Here is a 20794-nt window from a genome sequence, read left to right on the forward strand (position 1 = left end):
GAGAAGAGAAAGAAAATAAGCAAATATTTGACAGATCTACTATTACTGAATAGACTGTGGTTTGAGAGCACTTACTGACTCTGTTGGTCTCGGTGGCTGCTGGTGACCTGTTGAGATTAACCATTTAAAAACCAAAGGCTTCTTGCTGTGTCCTTCTGGAGAAAGTTTGCACCGCACTTGTGGTTCTGTGGTTGTTTGTGAGGCGAATGAAGCATTCACACAATCCAAAAAAGCAAAAGCTTTTAAAACTCCTTTTTTTTGCAAGCACTGTTACTGGAGAGACAGAATCATGTGGTTTGTGACATCATAGTAGTCAAGTAAAGTGGGACTGCCCAACACTGTGGCTTTTCCTTTCCTCCCCCCTTTTAAAGTTTGACAAAAGCCCCGTGGTAAGGCCCTTCCTGGCATCCAGAAGGATATAGCTTTTTAATTTTTGTGACTCATGAGGATTTGGAGAGCATACAAAATGCTGAAAGAGCATAAACTTCTGTGCCGTTTAAAGCATATGGACAGCAGAACTTCATTTATACTCTCCCAAGTTTCCCTGCCTGTCTCTCTCTCTCTCTCTCTCTCTCTCTCTCTCTCTCTCTCTCTCTCTCTCTCTCTCTCGCCCCCCACCCCCTTCCTTATTGTGTCTGTGGAGAAGTATACCAGAATTGGCACAAATGTCTGTGTGAAATTCTGAACAACAGTGATGATTTACAATAATTTACATCTTTGGATTGTATCACGATCTTTGGGTCTGCTTCATATTTGCTGGTTCGCTGGATTCCCTTCTGTTTTTCTTTTTCTTCTTGTCTTCCTCTGCTTGTGAATCTGTAACTCATTGTAAGAAACTTTACCTTTCCTCAAGTTCTACCAGCAGACTGCTTACTGGGGGCTGTGTTTTTGGGGCTATAATTGGCTGTCACTGAAGTGTTAGTCTGGGGATTCCTTTGCAAACCTTAAATCATGTCTGTCTAGGTTACGTGCTCCCAAGGCTAGTTGGCAGCTTTATGTAATGAACATTAAGTGCAATTATATGTCAGCCTTTTCTGTTTCGTAGAGATCCTGTCATCTGCATATTGTGACTTACACATTTTAAAGCAGAGACAGGGAGGATGCAATATACGAGATATTTGATACAACTTGTGATAGTAGTTAAGGGGAAATGTACTTAATGCATTTGAGAGAAAAGGAACAGTGCTTGCTTTTCCAAAAGGAATTTCTCTTAACAGATTTCGGCAGTCAATGGGAATGCTTGCTTTGAAAGTGAGCACAGATCTGGTACATATGCGCAGGGTGGGCACTTAGGCATGCACCTTTCATATGGTCTCTTTAGATGTGTCAAAATACAGTCGCCTACCAGAAACTTCAGCTATGCTAGTGCACATAGTTAAAATGAATGTGGTGTTCTGGGTGTAATTTGGGCTTCAAAAAAAAAATATTAAAAAAAATTGCAGGATGCTGTGCACACTACAGAATAACATGCAGAGACACTAGCATGGTGGTGTTTTGATTTGCTCATTTGTGTTAAGAACAAAATTGGAAACATCTTTGAGAAACTGTATGTTCCCCGGCCTTGTTCATTTGTTTTTATAGCTTATTTTGTTAAAATGGTCACAGGCTATTGATAGTTTATTTCCATAGATTTAGCAGCATTATTGGAGGATTGAGCTAATTGTGGCAAAATACTGAGTGGTGTCCACTTTCTAAGTGTTTTCTAACATTTGGCTGTGACATTTCTCAGATGCATAATATTTGGCGTCCTTTCTGTTCCACTTGCTCTCTAAACAGGATAGCAACTGGAAATGCCAGACAGGAAAGTGATGCTGGGGGTGAAGTGGGCTTGTAAAATTACATGGGGTGGGGGTGATAATGGATCAGGGAGAGCGGGGGGGGGGCAAAAACAGGACACATTGGAGGCAGGAAATGTACATTAGATTGTAAACATCTTATGTTGACCATAATTTATTACGTATATTGATGCACATCATTACTTTTCCTCTCTGTTTTTAGAATGAGGTACATTGAATTGTTCTTGGATTGCCTGTGTGCTTATGGCAATCTCTTACCTCCCCTCTTAAGACCATCATCTAATGCCTGAATTAGCTTGCATAAAGAAAGTCAAATCATTTGAATTGTGACACAATCAAATGAAGTAATAGAAAAAATAATATAAACGATGTAAAAGATATGTACTTGTTACTGCTTGAGCCTATGCATGGTTACTTGGAAGTAAGCCGCACTAAATGTGCCCAGGATTTCATTCTTTACCCTGCTATCCTAAACATGTCTGTTCAGAAGCAGGGCCCATTGAATTCAATGGTGTTTATTCCTAGGTAAGTGTGTATAGGATTGCAGACATAGTAAGCAGATTTTATTTGTGAGCATAAATTGTGAGTGTTGCTTTGATTGAAATTTTTGATAAATAAAGTTGTAGCTAAGCTATATCCTGACTTATTAATGAAATCCGCAGTTCTCACAACAACCTGACTATATATTTTTTTTAAAAGTTGCATTATATAATTGCGCATTAATATAAGTGCCGCTGTTTATGTCACTTCAGTGTATTTCTTCATATTTCCTTCTGAAATATGTATTTCAGTGTACTTTTTGCAGTTGTATTTTTCATTCATTTGTTGTATGAATGGATTCCTTATTTGCTCTCATCAAATCAATAACTATGCTGAATAAAATTTTATAAGAGCAATGGCAAATTATCTGTTGCACTTAGATATAAGCACTACTTTATGATTTGTCTCATCAAAAATGGCTTGTACTTCAAATGAAAGGAAGAATGAGAGATATTAATATGTAGGGGGGGGAAATCTTCATAATTCAGCTCATTTTTATTGTTAAAAGAGCTTTTCAGTGATAAAAATATAATTTTATTTCCAAAGTAGAAATACTTGTGAACCATCATCAGTGATAGTTTCATTATTTCATTCAGAAATCATCATGAATGATTGTCTCTCTAAGAACTCGGAGAAATTCCAGAAATTTCTGGTGCAACTTAGTAGCAGCAACTGCAAACATGGGCTTTTTGGTATCTCTATTTTTTCTTTAAAATTAAATATTCATTTTTATTAATTGAATTGGCCTGTTGGTGTGTTTGACCATAAACGGAGGCATGTGGCAGACGGGCAGAATGGAAATAGCACTCATCCTGTGTAACCTGCATTCCAGCAGGTAGAGGAGTCGGGGGGATCATCTGCCGCCTGGTGCTAAAAGCAAAGGCAGAAAAGTGGCCTGTGCAACTGGATTTGCTGTTTTGCTATGAAATCATGAACAAGTTGACTGTTTGCCACTTATATAGCCACTTGAACCACAAAATGTTCAAAATTTGGAAAACCTGTAATCTTCACTTTTTGCATGGTGTTTAAACATTCTTGTGTGTTCACTTTAAACAGTGTGTGTGTTGTAAATGGTATGTTTAAAAAGTTTATTTGTCCCAAAGAAGTTTGTTTTTATAACAAGTTTAGACAGTTTTTTTGGCTACTTATCGTTGTTTTAATATCATATAGACGATGATTCCAATTTTGCCACAATAAGTAACAGAGACACAAACTAGCAGACATGACTGTTTAAGTTCAGACTCCATCAGAGTTGACTGTTTAAAGGCATCAAATGACTTTATCGCTTTTCTTTGTACTCTAGCATTCTCAGCAAATGAAACTTTTTATCTTATAATTGTCTCTTCTTAATTTATTTAGCATACTGCTTCAAGTTGTAATGTATAATTATAGTATTTCAGCATTTTGCATCAACATGTTTCTGCCGGGACTTGAACTGACAATTGTGGAATAGATTAGATATTGCCAACGGTGTGTTTGTCACAGGGAAAATAATACTTTCACCCCAAATGCAAGACAACTAACTGGAGTACTTCTGTTATGATTAGTTGCCTAAATCAATGGTGGCTGATAAGAGCTCCCTCTGCCTTTGAAGGTGCTCTGTGCATTCAAGGAATCTTAGGACATTTTCTCTCCTGAGAGTGCTCTTTCATTCCTCTTACTTTTTCATTTCCCTTTCTGCTTACATATTGAATAGCCTAGCACCACTAAAAGGTTTCAGAAGCTGGATGAAATGTAAATTTTTAGAATTTCTCTCTAGTTTAAGTAAGTATATTGACAGGGGCTTGGGTTTTGTTTTGTTTTTTTGCTGTGCATTCTTTTCTTGTTATTTTTATCACATTTGTATCCTTCCAAGGAACTTAGGGTGGCATAAACTGAATTTTCCAATGATTTTTATCATTGCAACAGCACTGTGGGATGTTATGGTGAGAGTTATTGACTGGCCCAATAGCACCCATTGAGCTTCATGGCTGCCGAAGGGATTTGAACCTGTCTGTCTCTGGTCGGTGCACAATATTTTTTGAACACCATTGCAGTGACATCCTTACTGCATCACATTAACAATTTGGCATTAAAGATTAGTTAAAATGGGCATCCCTAAAATAGATCAAGGTCTCATTCAAGCAGCAGTCCTTTTGAAAATTATTGGGGGGAAATGCCGCCTCCTATCCTAGTCCGACCCCTGGTCTGTTGAGCTCAGCATTGCCTACTCTGACAGGCAGCCGCTTTCGAGGGATTCAGGCAGGAGTTTCTTCCTGCTCTGCCTGGAGATGGTGGGGGTTGAACCCGGGACCTTCTGCCGCTGAGCCTGGGCTCTTCCACGGCTCCTCCTCTCCCAGGCCATAGTCCATCCATTGGCAAGTGCAGAATGGATGGGAGCCCAGTCTGTTCTTTCCCCTCCAACTTGACTGCTTTTTGAGGGAAATTGGAGATAGTATGGGGTAATTTTTGTCCCCTCGTTGGAGGAAGGCTTGAGATCTTTTCTCCCCCTTTTGACGTGCTCTAAAGAATAGCAGAGTCTGGGAGGAGGAATGCCTCCATAAAGCTTCAAATCTGCAAATTTTCTATCCTTGTGTTCAGTCGGTGCACAGAGGGGAAATGGAATCATGTTTTTTGTTCCTACATCAGAAGGACAGGATGTGAGAACGGGCTCTTAGCTCATCCAGCTGCACATACCTAGAGGCCCTTAAGACGTGCTGCTCACCTTGTGTCAGTCAGACGCAGCACCAGGTTGAGGCTGCACCAGAGGCTGTGAGAAGGAAAACTCTCTCTGCCTCCTCTTATATTGGGGATGTGACTGGGAGACAGCTTGTGTAATCTGCTAGATCTGAGGAAGCCTCCAAGTTCCTGTGTCCTACTAGGCTGTGGTCAGCAACTCCGACATCTGCTTCCTCAAGACTCTTGGCTCCCCAGCTGAAACTCAGGAGTTGAGGCTGGGGAAAATGTCCAGCTTCTCCTGTGTTTTCCTTGGCTGCAGCATAAGTGGGGCATTCACCCTCACATCATTTCCCAGAGGCAAGGAGCCATTCTTATGAACTTTCCAGCTACTGGAAGAGAGAGCAACAGTTTGGCTTCTGAAAAGCGCAAGTGAGACATGTGAGGATTGTAACCTTAATTTGCAAGGAGCACTTCTTTTCTATTAACCTGACGTTTCAGGGACAGAGTTTATTATTAGATGGCAAACATTTTAACCCTTACCGCCAGACCTGCTGCATGTGGTGCAGCTTGCTGTGTGGTTTGTGCTGAGCCATTTGCTCATCTCACAGGCTCACTGTGAAAATCATTCTGCATGCTAAATGTGCACTAGAAATGGTGGCATGCTAAATGTGCACATTTTCTTGTCATTGTTCTTACAAATTAATGCATTTTTCTGTGCGATTATTTTTCAGGATTTGTAGACTGTGTTAACATAGATTTTTATTCAAATACAGTCCTACTGGAAGCAGTTAGTTGGTTCAGGCCACTATCTTTTTTGCTTTATCCTCCAGTCTTATTTTTCTTTCAGACAGAAAATAAAGTCAACTTTGCACAAAATATGGGAAACTTTTCTCTCATAACAGTTGAGGATGTGGCTAGGTTAAAGCAGGAAACTGCTACCCACAATGCAATGTTACTTACACTACCACTTAATAAAATTTATTTCAAACATGCTACTGACAAAACCAAAGAAAAATAATATCCAAACTATGCTAGTTACTACTCTAAATATATCTTGGGAAAAGTGAAAGTAATCTCTGGAGCCTTTTAGCTCAGTGGATAGACTACTGCCAATAATTAAAGTACAGGAGTTTTCTCAGAAACTGGCAGACTGAACTATTTTTAGATAGCCGTGTCCCTAGAAAATTGGGCAACCCTCTTAACGTTCTCTATGAGCATTGTACTAATTGCTGGGTGGAGAAGGAGGTATGTGATGGCTTATGGATATTTACATATCATTTGAATTTGCTTTTTAAATCTATGTTTGCATTGTTTTTTGATTTGGTACTTGGAATTTATTTTCTTTTGCCATAGTCAGTTCCCCAACATCTTCAGTCCTGAACAGGTTAATGTTTGAACATTTTGGCCAGTTTGTGTTCTGACATGGGATTTTTTGTGTTTTGTGTTTATGTTCAGAAGGAAGATTAAAACATCCACTTTTCTTTTTTCACCCCCTGCCCCAATAATCCTCTCTGACCCTGCCATCATCTGATTCTACTAGCAGATATTTTTTAATAAGATAGTTGATGCAAGAAGTGTCTTCATGTCTGTTAGTGATGCCTCAAAAAGTAATGTTCCAGTGTAATCTCTGCAAATAAATGTGAAGTTACAAAGATGATAATTATAGAACTGGCATGGTTTTTCTGCATAAGTTTGTGTGCACGTTAAGGGTGATTCTCTTAAGGAAGAATTTTGAAGTGTTTCTTCTATAGTTAAGAGGTCTTATCAAGAACAGCTGCTGCTGTTCTGTGGATCACACCCATGGACTCATGGTGGTCTGCTGCACAACGTTCTTCAGCTTTGACAGGTGAGACAGAGACTCTCCAGTGCCACTGCTTTTGGATGACTCTAGCTGTGGTTGGAGAAAGTGCATCATGCCAAAATATATGGGTAAGACCACACACAGTCTTTAAAATAGTCATTGTAAGCTTATTTTTAGGCAATATGGTTCTTGACAGTTCTTTAAGTTGCATGCCAGTTTCACTGCTGCTTATAGATTTTTTTTCATTTATTTTAGTAATTGCAATTGCAGATTTCAATCTGCATTTGTAAATCTACCTCACAGCATTTGCACAGGGGAAAAATACAAGCTAATTCCTTTAAAGCCTTGATAGAGATTCAGGTTGAAATATTATAGCTGAACGTTCATGTTACCCATAGTTTTCTGTCAGGGATTTAACGTTGAAGCCCTTCCTTGCAGAGGTGTAGTTAAGCAATAAACATTTGTTCCTGGCTTCAGATTTATACTTGTTCCAGATGCTTCAAGTGTATTGTAAAAGATGCATAGTTAGGACACAGACATGAAATCTGTTCAATAGAATTAATAGAAATCATTTTTAAGTGTTCTAATGGTAGATACTGTAATATCACAAGAAACTGCTTTTGAATTGCCTATGGCATATTGAGACTATGCTTGACAGCTGATACGTGTTCTACCTGGTAGATGTACTGGCAGACGGAACTTATTCTACCCCCCCCCCAAAAAAAAACCCGCACCCAATAATACAATGATTTAAATGTCCCAGGGACGTTTAATAAGATTTTGAGATGTGGGTAGCAGAAACTACTATCCATAACTGTCAATTAACAATTGTGAATGTGTAACTGATTTTTCCCCTTCACTTGTAGTTCTGAAATGATTATGGCATCTGAATAATCAGCAAGTGGTTACTTATCAGTCAAACACTCCTTTTTTCCAAAAAAGTATAAATGTTGGGGATGCTTTGTGAATAATGTATCAATGTGAATTATTCAACTAGTAGAAAAAGGAGATGGGGGCACAAAATCATTTGACTATAATGAAAACGGTTGTTGGGAGAGGAAGAGATTAATTTCAGTTTTTTGCTTGGACAGTTTTGCTCATTAATCTGGAAAGGCAGACGTCTAAAAGATTTTAAATTTTAGCAAAACAAGTAATTATATGTTTTGCCTTATACTATCGCTAATTGTTCTGCTAATTGTTACAAGGCAGTAGGAGCACTGGTTTGATATTCCTCGTCTGTTTCATTAGGCAGGACTACACTTGAGTTTCACATTCAATCAGCAGTTAAGTTTGCTCAAGGCACCTTCTGCCCTCCTCCGCAGAGGAATCGGTCAGCCCTTTCTGAAAGGGGTTTGTGGTCAAGAGCAGACTCTTGAAGCCAGTTCTCAGTTTGGGAATTATCTGTCTGGGTGATTCTCAGATTGGAGCAACTCATTTCAAAGGGCTTGATGCTGTCACTAAAGAAGCACCATTTAGTATCCCAGTTGCTGGGAATCACATGTGGACAAAATGGCTCTCGTTTCCTGCTCCCAGGCTTCCCACAGGCATCTGGTCAGTCACTGCCAGAACAGGATACTGGACCAGATGGGCCATTGATCTGATCCAGGATGCTTGTCTTATGCTCTTCTCTGCCCCAAACAGTTCTGTTTTCCCATTCCCAGTTCTAGGTCAGCGGGATGGGTGGATGAATCGAAGGCAGGCAGCAGCCTTTGGGGAGGTAGAGATCCAGCATGCAGTTCTGCTTCTGCCTTAGATCAAAGTGCAGCCAATAGCCATGTTTAAAGATGCAAGGTGCATTTTATTTCTCAACTAAAGTATTAATTGCTCTGGACTGCCATAATTTTTTAGCAATTTCCTCACCCCTAAGCTTTCTGTCTACTAGATGCAAAATTCCAGAGACCTCTGCAAGCTCCCATTTCTTGATGGTGGGACCACCTGGAAGCAACAGAATAAAAAAATGAAGGCAAGACAGTGAAGCTGTGAGAAAGAGAAGCAAATCACAAAGGAGAGAATTCTAACATTCACTGCAGGGGGGGGAAATCTGTGTAAATCCCACTGGGTTAAATGGGGCTTACTCTTGGCCAGGCAAGTATGTCTAGGATTGCAGCCTCGGAGAATCAAAAAATGTATTTGCAGTGGAATGAGACAGAAGAAGAATGAACTAAATATCTATGTATCTAAAAGGGGACCTGAGATAAGCAGTTCCATGTTAGCAATATTACTTAGTTTTGAGGTCTCCAAGACAATGTAAATAGGAAACCAGGATTGCAAATAGCCAATGAAGTAAAGACGGCTGCCGATGCCCTGTGATCGACTAAGGAGGAGGAGGAGGAGCAGAATGTCATTTTCCACGTTGCACTAAAGGGAATGCATAAATTGATGGATGTGCACTCCCCCTTTCAGTGCTCAAAAATGTGAATAGAATATTTAGTGAATCACTAGTTCTTTCTGCCAGCAGTCTTCAAATAGAATAATATAAGAATCAAAGGATTAGGGTGAAGTAGTTTCCACACCTTTTTCAGAACAAAGATCATCTTGGTCTAAAAACTGAACCCTTTGCTCTAAGAAAGCCAACATTAAAACAATGACTACTACCTAGAGAACAGGCAGTTTTGGACCTCAGTTATTTTACTTTCTACACATAACAAATTTATTAAATGATCAGCTGAGGTGGCAGAGGGGCCACACTTTGTGGAATTAATGAGTACTAAATATTAGTTACAGATAGGTAACCGTGTTGGTCTGCCATAGTCAAAACAAAAAAATTTTTTTTCTTTCCAGTAGCACCTTAAAGACCAACTAAGTTAGTTCTTGGTATGAGCTTTCGTGTGCATGCACACTTCGTCAGATACACAGTGTATCTGTGTATCTGACGAAGTGTGCATGCACACGAAAGCTCATACCAAGAACTAACTTAGTTGGTCTTTAAGGTGCTACTGGAAAGAAAAAAATACTAAATATTAGCAATTTAAAAAGAAGAGGCTCTCTCAAGTATAACAGATACTATTACATTTAGACAAGCCTCCAAGCCACGTGTATAACGGGGAAATGAGTGCTTTATTTTTTGGTAGTACTCAATGGTGCACAGTCCTGGCACCTCCCCCCCTCAAATCCTGCGATGTCTGCAACAGGGCAAGGCTTTGCAGGTGCCCTGGCGCAGGTGCCTAGCTGTTGCACATGTGCGCTGCCTTCCCACCCTTTCGCTGGTGGCGGCGGCAGGCGGGGCCCAGAGGTTTTGGTGGGCGTGGAAGGAGAGGGGGGGAGGCCAGGAGGGGGAGGGGTGGAGCCTGTGCTTGTGTGGCTGAGCAGTGTTGTGGGTGCAGTGCGGCATGGCCACTGTGAGGGGACAGGGCGTGGCGGGCAGAAGACATTTTGGGGGTGGTCCCACGATGCACCCCCAGGTGAGTACCAGCACTTTCTATTTTTTGTTTTTTAAAAAGGCGCTGCTTCTGATCAATAATGTCTCTGGACATTTTGAGAAGTATCCAATACCTATACAGTTTATAAATTGAGAAAATTGTCAAAAGAAATATTGACACAACCATATCTCATGCTTCATAGATTGTCAGAGATTTATAGGAGTAAAGGTAAAGGTAAAGGGACCCCTGACCATTAGGTCCAGTCGTGACTCTGGGGTTGCGGCGCTCATCTCGCTTTATTGGCCGAGGGAGCCGGCGTACAGCTTCTGGGTCATGTGGCCAGCATGACTAAGCCACTTCTGGCGAACCAGAGCAGCTCACGGAAACGCCATTTACCTTCCCACCGGAGCAGTACCGATTTATCTACTTGCACCTTGACGTGCTTTTGAACTGCTAGGTTGGCAGGAGCAGGGATTGAGCAACGGGAGCTCACCCCTTGGTGGGGATTCGAACTGCCGACCTTCTGATCGGCAAGTCCTAGGCTCTGAGGTTTAACCCACAGCGCCACCCGCGTCCCATGTTTATAGGAGTAGTTCAGATTAATGTCAGAAGAGTAATCAATAGAGCAGTGATCCACCAGCAGTTGTCAAACTCTCCCAGCAAAAGGACTTTGACTGGGAAGGGTGATATTTGAGATCCTAAAGTATGCTTTTTAACACATTTTGAACCACACCTTTCAAACAGCAGAGGGGTTCTACTTCTCCATGCGATACTGCAAGCAAAACTTAAAGTATGCAAAATATTGAAGAAGAAAGGACCGCGTTCAACAAAGCAATTTAATAAATTGCAATAATATAACTGAAGCAGTTGCAGTAGATAAAAATTATTAAAATTGACAATAAACTCAAGCAAGCAAGTAGAAAGCCTCTCTGATCCGTTTTCAAAGTATTGGCTAGGTAGCGGAAGGCAGGAGCTGGCCCTCCTCCCGAGGAAGAGAGTCTCTCAGTTCAGGTGGGGCCAAAGAGCTTGCAGGCTCCACTCAGCAGTCATCAGCCCAGTGAGTCAGTGCGGCTTGCAGGAGGGCACGATCTTTTAGGTAGCTATGGCTTAGGAATCTAGAGCTTTAAAGGTAATCACCAGAACCTTGAATTGTGCCTGGAAACAAATTAGTAACCAGTGCAACCATTGTAACACGGGGGCAGAACACTCCTGCTACCACATACCTATCAACACCCTTGCTTTTTTGAGCAAATGAAGTTTCCAGAAGTTTTTCACAGACATACCCATGATACAGTAATTCAAGCTAGATGCATCTAAGGCCTGTGTCATTCTCTCTCTTTTTACTTCAATAAGTGTAAAAAAGTCATTTTGCCTTTTTATGTTGTCTTAAGCATTCTCAGGCATTTTAGGTCATTTGTTGTTTCTTTGTTGATTTACATGATCTTTTACTTATTAAAATAGGCTAAATATCATTTTGTTACTTTGTGGTACCAAATTTTGTTTAGGGTGGGTTTGCTGCTGCCCTGGAGCAGAATTGTTTATATATTCGTTTCAAGAAAAATGATACCAGGCTTTTGAAAAATGAAACACTTGTAAAAGTTTGTGGCATCTCTACAAGTTAAACATATATTGATGAAAGCACTATGAAGAATACCTAATTTGGATACACTTCAGACAAATTACAAAGAAATCACTGAGGGTTTTGGATTGTGGGCAGGAAGAGAAAGGTTGGTAGTTGAAATATACTCAGAGTCGCAAAGTGATTTCATGCTCTTTATTCAGCTCATAGTGGTGAGGAGGAATGAATGAAAGTCCCCTCAAGGTATCTGCTTTATATACATTATTTACACAATGGGCTGCACATGATTGGCTAATTCCGGAATTCTACTGTAAGCCAATCAGGTTGTGGATTCACTTCTATCTGGAGCATGATTGGGTGGTTCCTGCCAGCCAATCATACTGCTGCATTGTTCTAGGACCAATCAGACTGCTGCATTCTGAATCCTATTGTTCTAGGACCAATCAGACTGCTGCATTCTGAATCCTATTGTTCTAGGACCAATCAGACTGCTGCAGTTTGGAATCCTATTCAACTCAGTACATAACACCCCTCCCCTCTAAGTCCCAGTCCTGCCCGGGAGGTCGCATTCATAGTCCTCAAGGTACGCCGGCGGCCTACGTGTGCGTTGCGGCCTGGGGTGTTCCCTGGTCCGGGGTTCAGGTTCTGGCTTGTGTTCCAAGGATGCTGGCTGTGATGGGGCTGTATGGTCTGGCGCAACCGGCTCGCTCAGTCGTTCCAGTGTCCTTTCGGCCTCACGGGTCCTCTCTGTATTTACTGATTCTGCCTCTCCTGCTTGCCCCTGCTGCTCTATGGGCCTCACTGCCCCACTGTTCCCTTGGGACTCCTCTGACCTGTCCTCCTCCTCCTGGTTTTCTCCCGGGAATCGTCGCCGTATCTGGTCGCAGTGGCGGCGCCAGCATTGCCCCCATCCGTTAGCACCTCGTACGACACGGGGCCAGTGACCCTGGTGACTGTGGCGGGTACCCATGCAGGGCCTGCCCCAAAATTCTTTGCATACACTGGGTCCTGGGCCTCGAAGGTCCGGGGGTTCCTGCCTTCCCCCACCACTACCTCATCCTGAGCTCTATCGGGGTGAAGGCGGTCCAATCTGATTGCAAGGCGCCGACCCATTAGTAGTTCAGCGGGGCTCCGGCCAGTCGTTGAGCTGGGGGTGCTGTGCTGTGCTAGAAGGAATGTGGCAAGGCGGTACTCCCAATCCCCTTGCGTCATGCGGCGAAGGGTGTCCTTGGTGGTCCGCACCATGCGTTCTGCTTGGCCATTGGTGGCAGGGTGGAATGGCGCCGAACGGATGTGGCGGATGGCGTTCTGCGCTGTGAAGGTTTGGAATTCTCCTGACGTAAATGCAGTCCCGTTGTCTGAGACGAGTGTGTCAGGGAGCCCGTGGGTTGCAAACAGCCTGCGTAGTACTCGGATGGCTGCGGACGTAGAAGTGGACGGTACCAGTGCGACTTCCAGCCATTTGGTGTAGGAGTCCACCACTATGAAGAATGTTTTCCCCTGAAAGGGGCCAGCGAAGTCCACATGCAGGCGTGACCATGGTGCTCGGGCGGACTCCCAGGACTGGACTGGGGCCCTTGGGGGATCTGGGCGGGATTCTTGGCAGGCCTGGCAGTGTTTGACCCAGGCCTCTATCTCTCCGTCGATCCCCGGCCACCACACATAACTCCTGGCAAGGGCCTTCATTCTTACTACCCCTGGGTGTGTTTCGTGTAGGGCTGTGAGGACCCTTTTACGGAGGGGCTGGGGAACAACCACCCTGCTTCCCCATAACAGGCACCCCTTGTGGGCCGACAGTTCATGTTTGTGGGTTGTGTAGCCGGCGAATTCTGGCCCGGGGCTGCTGCTGGGCCATCCCCTCCACACCCAGTCCAGGACCCGGGAGATGACCCTATCTTTCTTGGAATGGTGTGCAACTTCTTGTGCCTGAATGGGGAGCTCGGGAAGCAGCTCCAGGCTCATAACCTCTTGTGCAGGTGCTGGGTCGGGGCCTGTTTCCGGTAGTGGTAGCCTGCTGAGGGCGTCCGCATGCCCCATCGCCTTCCCAGGGCGGTGAATCAGTGCATACTGGTAGCTGGCAGGGAAAATTGACCACCTGAGGACGCGAGGAGACAGCACTTGGGGGGTCTGCTTTTCGGGGGCAAACAAGCCAAGCAACGGCTTGTGGTCAGTCACCACGGTGAAGGGCCGCCCGTACAAGAAATCATGGAATTTTTTTACTCCCTTCACGATTGCCAGACCCTCCTTGTCGATTTGCGAGTAGTTCCGCTCGGTTGCGTTGAGTGTCTGGGAAAAGTATGCCACCGGTACCTCTCTTCCATCCGGGAGTTGGTGTCCCAGGACAGCGCCAGTGCCATAGGGTGAGGTGTCGCATGCTAGCACCACCGGCAGCCTCTCATCGAAGTGTGCCAAGACCGAGTTTGAGACAAGCAAGTCCTTGACTGCCTGGAATGTGGCCTCCTGGCGCTGGCCCCACACCCAAGGGGCCCGCTTGCCCAGGAGTCTGTGTAGGGGCTCCGCTACCGCCGCCTTGTGGGGAAGGAAGGAATGGTAAAAGTTCAATAGTCCCAAGAAGGCCTGAAGTTCAGTCTTGTTGTTGGGCGCTGGGGCATCACAAATGGCCCGTACCTTGTCCCCAGTCGGGTGGACCCCTTCTGCGTCCACCATAAATCCCAGAAAGTCCACCTTAGGCACTCCTAGTAGACATTTTTCCCGCTTCACCTTGAGACCCGCCGTCTGGAAACGGTGCAGAACGGTGCGGAGGCGGTCCTCAAACTCCTTGGGTGTGGGCCCGGCAATCAACACATCATCGAAGAAGGGGGTGACACCAGGAATCCCTTTAAGGAGAGAGTCCATTAGATTCTGGAATATGCCTGGTGCCACGCTGACACCGAATTGCAGCCGCTTTACCCTGAACGCTCCTCTGTGCGTCACAATCGTCTGTGCCTCTGCTGTGGCCTCATCTACTGGCAGCTGTTGATATGCTCGGGCCAGGTCCAGCTTGCCAAAAATTTTCGACCCAGCCAGGGTAGCAAGGACATGGCTGACCACTGGCACTGGGTATGCATGGGCCGTGAGGGCCTTGTTTATAGTACATTTGTAGTCTGCGCAGATGCGGACCGAACCATTAGGCTTGACGGGTGTGACGATTGGGGTTTCCCAGGGGGCATTAGGCACCGGCTCCAGCACTCCTTGCTCCACGAGTCGGTCCAATTCCTCGTCTATACGGGGTTTCAGGGCGAACGGGACCCGGCGGGCCTTGAGCCTGACCGGTCGTACTGCGGGGTCAAGCTGTAGAGCAATGGGGGGGGGGCGTATACTGTCCCAATTTCCCATCAAAAACCCCTGGAAATTCCTTGCATATGGCATCCACATCCACTTGTAAGGTAGTGTGGTTCACCCCGGTGACGGCTAGCCCCAGTGGTCCAAACCATGCCAATCCCAGTAAGCTAATGTAGGGGCCCTTGACCACAAGCAAGTCCAGTTGCCGCGTCCGCCCTCGGTACTGCACCCTGAAGGTCCCCACCCCCATTGTGGGGACCTTACGTTTCTGGAAGTCCCGGAGGGTTAATGGGGCCAGCCTGAGTTTGGGACCCCCAGTAGGACACAGTTTCCTTAAGGTCCTTGCCGAGATTATGGATAGAGTTGAACCCGTGTCAAGCTCCATGCGGCATGGGGCCCCCTCTATCTGTACCTCTACATAAATTTTCTCTACGTTGGGGTGGGGCAACTGGTATACCTGGAAGTCCGTGAGCTCCGTCGAGTTGCCTTGGTGCGTTGGGCCCCGGGACCTGGGGCTCTTGGATTGGTCATCTGATGCCTGGCGTCGGGTGGGCCGAGCCCGACACACCCGGGCGATGTGTCCCAATTTTCTGCACTGCCTGCACTCTGCGTTGCGGAAACGGCAGGTCCTCCTCTCGTGACTTTCTCCACAGCTTGCGCAGTTCCCTCCTTCTCGTCGAGGCAGCTGTGGTATGTGGGCTGCTTGAGTGCGCTGCTGTACTCGGTGCACCTCCTCCCTGTTGGATCCTGAGTCGTCGGTGAGGTCTTCGTGGTGGACCCTCGGTTGGGACGGCTGGCTCGGCCGTGCCTCTTGCGTCGACCTCTCGGCAGCTTCCGTTGCCAGGGCCTCCTCCAGAGCGACCTGGAACATTAGGTTCTTCTTAGCGTAGAGGCGTCGTTGCAGCTTCTCATCCTTCAGGCCACCGACGAGGCAGTCACGAAGCATGTTCTCCAGCTCTGAGAAGTTGCAGAACCGGGCAGCTTGGCAGAGAGAGGTCACAAACCCATTTATGGTTTCCCCAGGGGTTTGCTGCTTTGCATAGAAGGCATTTCGACGAGCCACCACTGAGGGCTGTGGCGAAAAGTGCCCCTTCAGCTGTTCCATTATTGTTTTGTATGGAACAGTAGCAACGTCTTCAGGCACAAGGAGAGCCCGGGCGATTTCAAACGTCTCCTCTCCGCAGACGCTGAAGAATATTGCCCTCTTCTTGGCGTCTTCTTCCTCGGTGACCCCTTTGGCTTCTAGGAGGAAGGTGAAACGGGAGGCGTACGCTTCCCAGTCTCCAGATGCTGGGTTGAACGGCGAGAAGCTGCTGTCGGTTGCCATTCTGAGTTCCTTGTGTCCCGGAGCTGAAGCCTGGATACACGGTGCGAGGCAGCGGTGCGGCAGGTGGCGGTGCTGCGGTGCTGTGTGTGGCAGTCAGCTCAGCGGGATCCCACCTTCGTCGCCAGTGAAATATACTCAGTCGCAAAGTGATTTCATGCTCTTTATTCAGCTCATAGTGGTGAGGAGGAATGAATGAAAGCCCCCTCAAGGTATCTGCTTTATATACATTATTTACACAATGGGCTGCACATGATTGGCTAATTCCGGAATTCTACTGTAAGCCAATCAGGTTGTGGATTCACTTCTATCTGGAGCATGATTGGGTGGTTCCTGCCAACCAATCATACTGCTGCATTGTTCTAGGACCAATCAGACTGCTGCATTCTGAATCCTATTGTTCTAGGACCAATCAGACTGCTGCAGTTTGTTTTTTTTTTTTTATAATATATTTATTAAAGTTTTCAAATAAAGCATATATTAGATAAGCACAACTTATCATTGTCCATTTAACATCTCTCAATTGTTACATGGGACTCCCCCACACCTCCCGCATACACTTACATCATTATTAAATTAATTTCAAACAAATTATCATTTAACTCATCTTAATTAATAATCTTAATTTGGTTTGACATATAATTCAGCCTTAAATCTAATTTAATGGTAGACAATTGTCTGCGCTGGCATCCAATTCAACACTCAGCCAAATTACAATATTTTTGTAAATAAATCTTAAATTTCCTCCAGTCTTCTTCCATCCTTTCTTCTCCCTGGTCTCGAATTCTGCCGGTCATCTCGGCTAATTGCATATAGTCCATCAGTTGCATCTGCCATTCTTCCACAGTGGGTAGCTCCTGAGTTTTCCAATTCTTGGCAATTAATATTCTTGCTGCTGTTGTTGCGTACAAAAAGAATGTTCTGTCCTTTTTTAACACGCTCTGGCCGACAATACCCAGGAGAAAGGCCTCTGGTTTCTTAGTAAAGGTGTATTTAAACACCTTTTTTAATTCATTATATATCTTCTCCCAAAAGGCCTTCACTCTAGGGCAGGTCCACCAGAGGTGAAAAAATGTTCCTTCATTTTCCTTACATTTCCAACATTTGCTATCAGACGAATGGTATATTTTAGCCAGTTTAACAGGGGTCATGTACCATCTATACATCATTTTCATCACATTTTCCTTCAACGCATTACATGCAGTGAAGTTCAGCCCAGAGGTCCACAACCTTTCCCAATCTTCAAACATAATATTATACCCAATATCCTGCGCCCATTTTATCATTGTTGATTTTACCATTTCGTCATGTGTGTTCCATTTCAGCAGCAAGTTATACATTCTTGAAAGTACCTTAGTCTTAGGTTCTAACAGTTCAGTTTCTAACTTTGACTTTTCCACTTGGAATCCTAACTTTTTGTCATTTTTAAACACTTCTTTAATCTGAGCATAGTGTAACCAGTCTCGCACTTTGTCTCTCATCTTTTCTAAACTCTGCAATTTCCAGTTGTCACCATCCTTTTCTATTATCTCCCAATATTTTGGCCAGTTGGCCTCCATATTGGCTCTTTTCCGAGCCTTAGCCTCCAGGGGTGACAGCCACCTCGGAGTTTTATTCTCCAGTAAGTCTTTATATTTTGTCCAGACATTAAAAACTGATTTTCTGACAATATGGTTCTTGAAGGCCTTATTTATCTTAGCTTTATCATACCATAAATATGCATGCCATCCAAACGCATTATTAAAACCTTCCAAATCCAATACATCCGTATCTTCAAGAAGTAACCAATCTTTCAACCAGCAGAAAGCTGCAGCTTCATAATACAACTTTAAATCTGGCAGGGCAAAGCCCCCTCTTTCTTTCGCATCTGTTAATATTTTAAATTTGATTCTGGGCTTTTTGCCCTGCCAGACAAATTTAGAAATATCTTTCTGCCACTTCCGGAAACACTCTGTCTTGTCTACAATCTGCAGTGTCTGAAACAAAAATAACATTTTTGGCAATACATTCATCTTGATGGCAGCTATTCGGCCTAACAAAGAAAGTTTTAGTCTTGACCAACTATCCAAGTCTCTCTTAATCTCTGACCAACATTTTTCATAATTATCTTTAAATAAACTCAGATTTTTTGCTGTTATGTTTACCCCTAGGTATTTAACTTTTTTAACCACATTTAGTTCTGTCTCTTTCTGAAGCTGTTCCAACTCAATATCTGTCATGTTTTTCCCCAAAACTTTAGTTTTTTGCTTATTTAACTTAAATCCTGCCACTCGACCGAAGTTTTGAATCAGTTGTAGAACTCTTTTCAAACTAGACTCCGGCTCCTGTAATGTCAAAACTAGGTCATCTGCAAAAGCTTTAAGTTTATATTGTTTCGCTCCGACCTGAATCCCTTCCACCAACCGGTCCCCCCTAATCATATTCAGGAGCACTTCCAGAACCGAAATAAACAGTAATGGGGAAATCGGGCAGCCTTGTCGTGTACCTTTTTCAATTTTAAACTCTTCTGTAACCACATTGTTAACTATCAGTTTAGCCTTTTGTTCTGAATATATTGCCTCAATCCCGTTCTCAAACCCCCGTCCCACTCCCATTTCTTTTAAATTCCCCTTCATAAATTTCCAAGATATGTTGTCAAAGGCTTTCTCCGCGTCTATAAAAATTAAAACTGCTTTAGTGTTTATGTTTGTTTGTAAAAGTTCCAATATGTCTATGATGTTCCTTGTGTTAGTAAACATATGTCTGCCCGGGAGAAAGCCTGCCTGGTCTTTATGGATTATCTCACTTAAAACTTTTTTAAATCTTCGTGCCAAAACATCTGCAAATATTTTGTAATCCACATTTAAAAGGGAGATGGGACGGTAATTCTTGAGTTGTGTCTTTTCAGTTTCTGACTTTGGAATCAATGTGATAAATGCTTCTTTCCACGATTCAGGCGCCTTCTTCCCCTCCATTATTTCATTACTGACCTCCAACAAAGGTTGTATCAAATAATCCTTCAATGTCTTATAGTAGTTAGAGGTCAGTCCATCTGGCCCTGGTGATTTGCCCTGTTTCAGACTCAGGATGGCCTGTTCAATCTCTTGTCGTGTTATTTTGCCATTTAAAATTGTTCTATTTTCTTCTGACAGCTTTGCTAATCCATTTCTCTCCAAAAATTGTGTAATCTCTATTTCATCTTGTGGCTCTTGAGTATATAACTTTTTAAAATACCTCTGGAAGCACTTTCTAATCTCTCCCGGGTTCTGAATGTTCCTTCCTTCAACCTCTAAGTTTGTTACTGTATTTAATCTTTGTCTCCTTTTCAACTGCCAAGCTAGCAGTTTCCCACATTTATTTGCCGATTCAAAAGTTTTTTGTTTCATTGTTTTAATCTTCCATTCTATTTCCTGATTTATCAGCTTGGAATATTGCGCCTGATAAAGTTTAATTTCTCTCAGAATCGGTTGGGACTTCGGGTTAGATCTTAACTTCTTCTCCAACTCTTTGATACTTTCCAGAATTTTATCTTTCTTTTCATTTTGCAGTCTTTTCTTTAAGGAATTCTGTTGAATCAAGAACCCTCTCATCACAGCTTTACTTGCATCCCAGATAGTTCTTTTTTCCACCGTAGTGTTCAAATTAATCTCAAAATAATCCTTTAAGGTTTTTTGGGCCTTCTTTACAATTCTTTGGTCTCTAAACAGGCCATCATTCATCTTCCATCTAAAGGAGCCGATTGGGATCAATGTCATATCCATTCTCAAGGCGTTATGGTCGGAGCATGTTTTGGGGCAGATTTCCACCTTCCTCACCTTAGGTGCCAGACTTCTAGTTATCCATATTTGGTCGATTCGTGTCCAAGTCAGTTGAGCTTCAGAAAAGAATGTTCCTTCTCTTCCCAGGGGGTTTCTAACTCTCCAGATGTCAACCCAGTCCATATTGTCAGTCATTTCAAAAAAGGTCTTAGGTAGTCTTCCCTCTTTAGTAATGTTCTGGTTCTGTGACTTATCCATATTTGTTGATACGACCCCGTTCATGTCCCCCATCATGATGACGTTGTTGTAATCCAGATAATCCAGCATGGTCTCGTGCAACTTCTTATAAAAATCCGATTTTCCTTCATTTGGAGCATAAATTCCTAATATCAAAATTTTTTCTCCTTGATACTGTACTTCTATTGCGAGGATTCTTCCACTTTCATCTTTAAAGAGAAATTTTGGTGAAAGGCTCTCTTTTGCATAGATCACTACACCTCTCTTTTTAACTGTATCCGATGATATAAATTCTTGACCAAGCCTTTTATTTATTAACACCTTTCTATGGAGCCTAATCACATGTGTTTCTTGTAAGCATATAATGTCCAATTGTTCCTTTTTTAAAATATGAAAAATTTTAGACCTTTTTTCGGGACTGTTACAGCCATTTATGTTCCAGCTCAAAAGCTGCAGAGACATCCTGGATAGGTCTGGTTAT

At 43.5% G+C, this 20794-nt stretch overlaps 2 protein-coding genes across 16 annotated transcripts in view; one reads left to right on the top strand and one right to left on the bottom strand.

Annotated features, from left to right (window-relative positions):
* RUNX2 (RUNX family transcription factor 2) overlaps positions 1–620 on the bottom strand; it is a gene marked incomplete at its 5' end in the record, with an annotated part of 237289 nt that extends 236669 nt beyond the window's left edge. For 8 of the 9 annotated variants that reach the window (XM_083606551.1, XM_083606549.1, XM_083606546.1 and 5 more), the window contains one exon: positions 76–620. The remainder of the gene's footprint in view (positions 1–75) is intronic. The other variant, XM_083606550.1, reaches the window with a different exon arrangement.
* SUPT3H (SPT3 homolog, SAGA and STAGA complex component) overlaps positions 1–20794 on the top strand; it is a 240575-nt gene that overhangs the window by 55321 nt on the left and 164460 nt on the right. The gene's annotated exons all lie outside the window — the stretch shown is intronic.

This window comes from Podarcis filfolensis, assembly GCF_964270895.1.
Source record: "Podarcis filfolensis genome assembly, chromosome: 3".
NCBI classification, from domain to species: Eukaryota; Metazoa; Chordata; class Lepidosauria; order Squamata; family Lacertidae; genus Podarcis; species Podarcis filfolensis.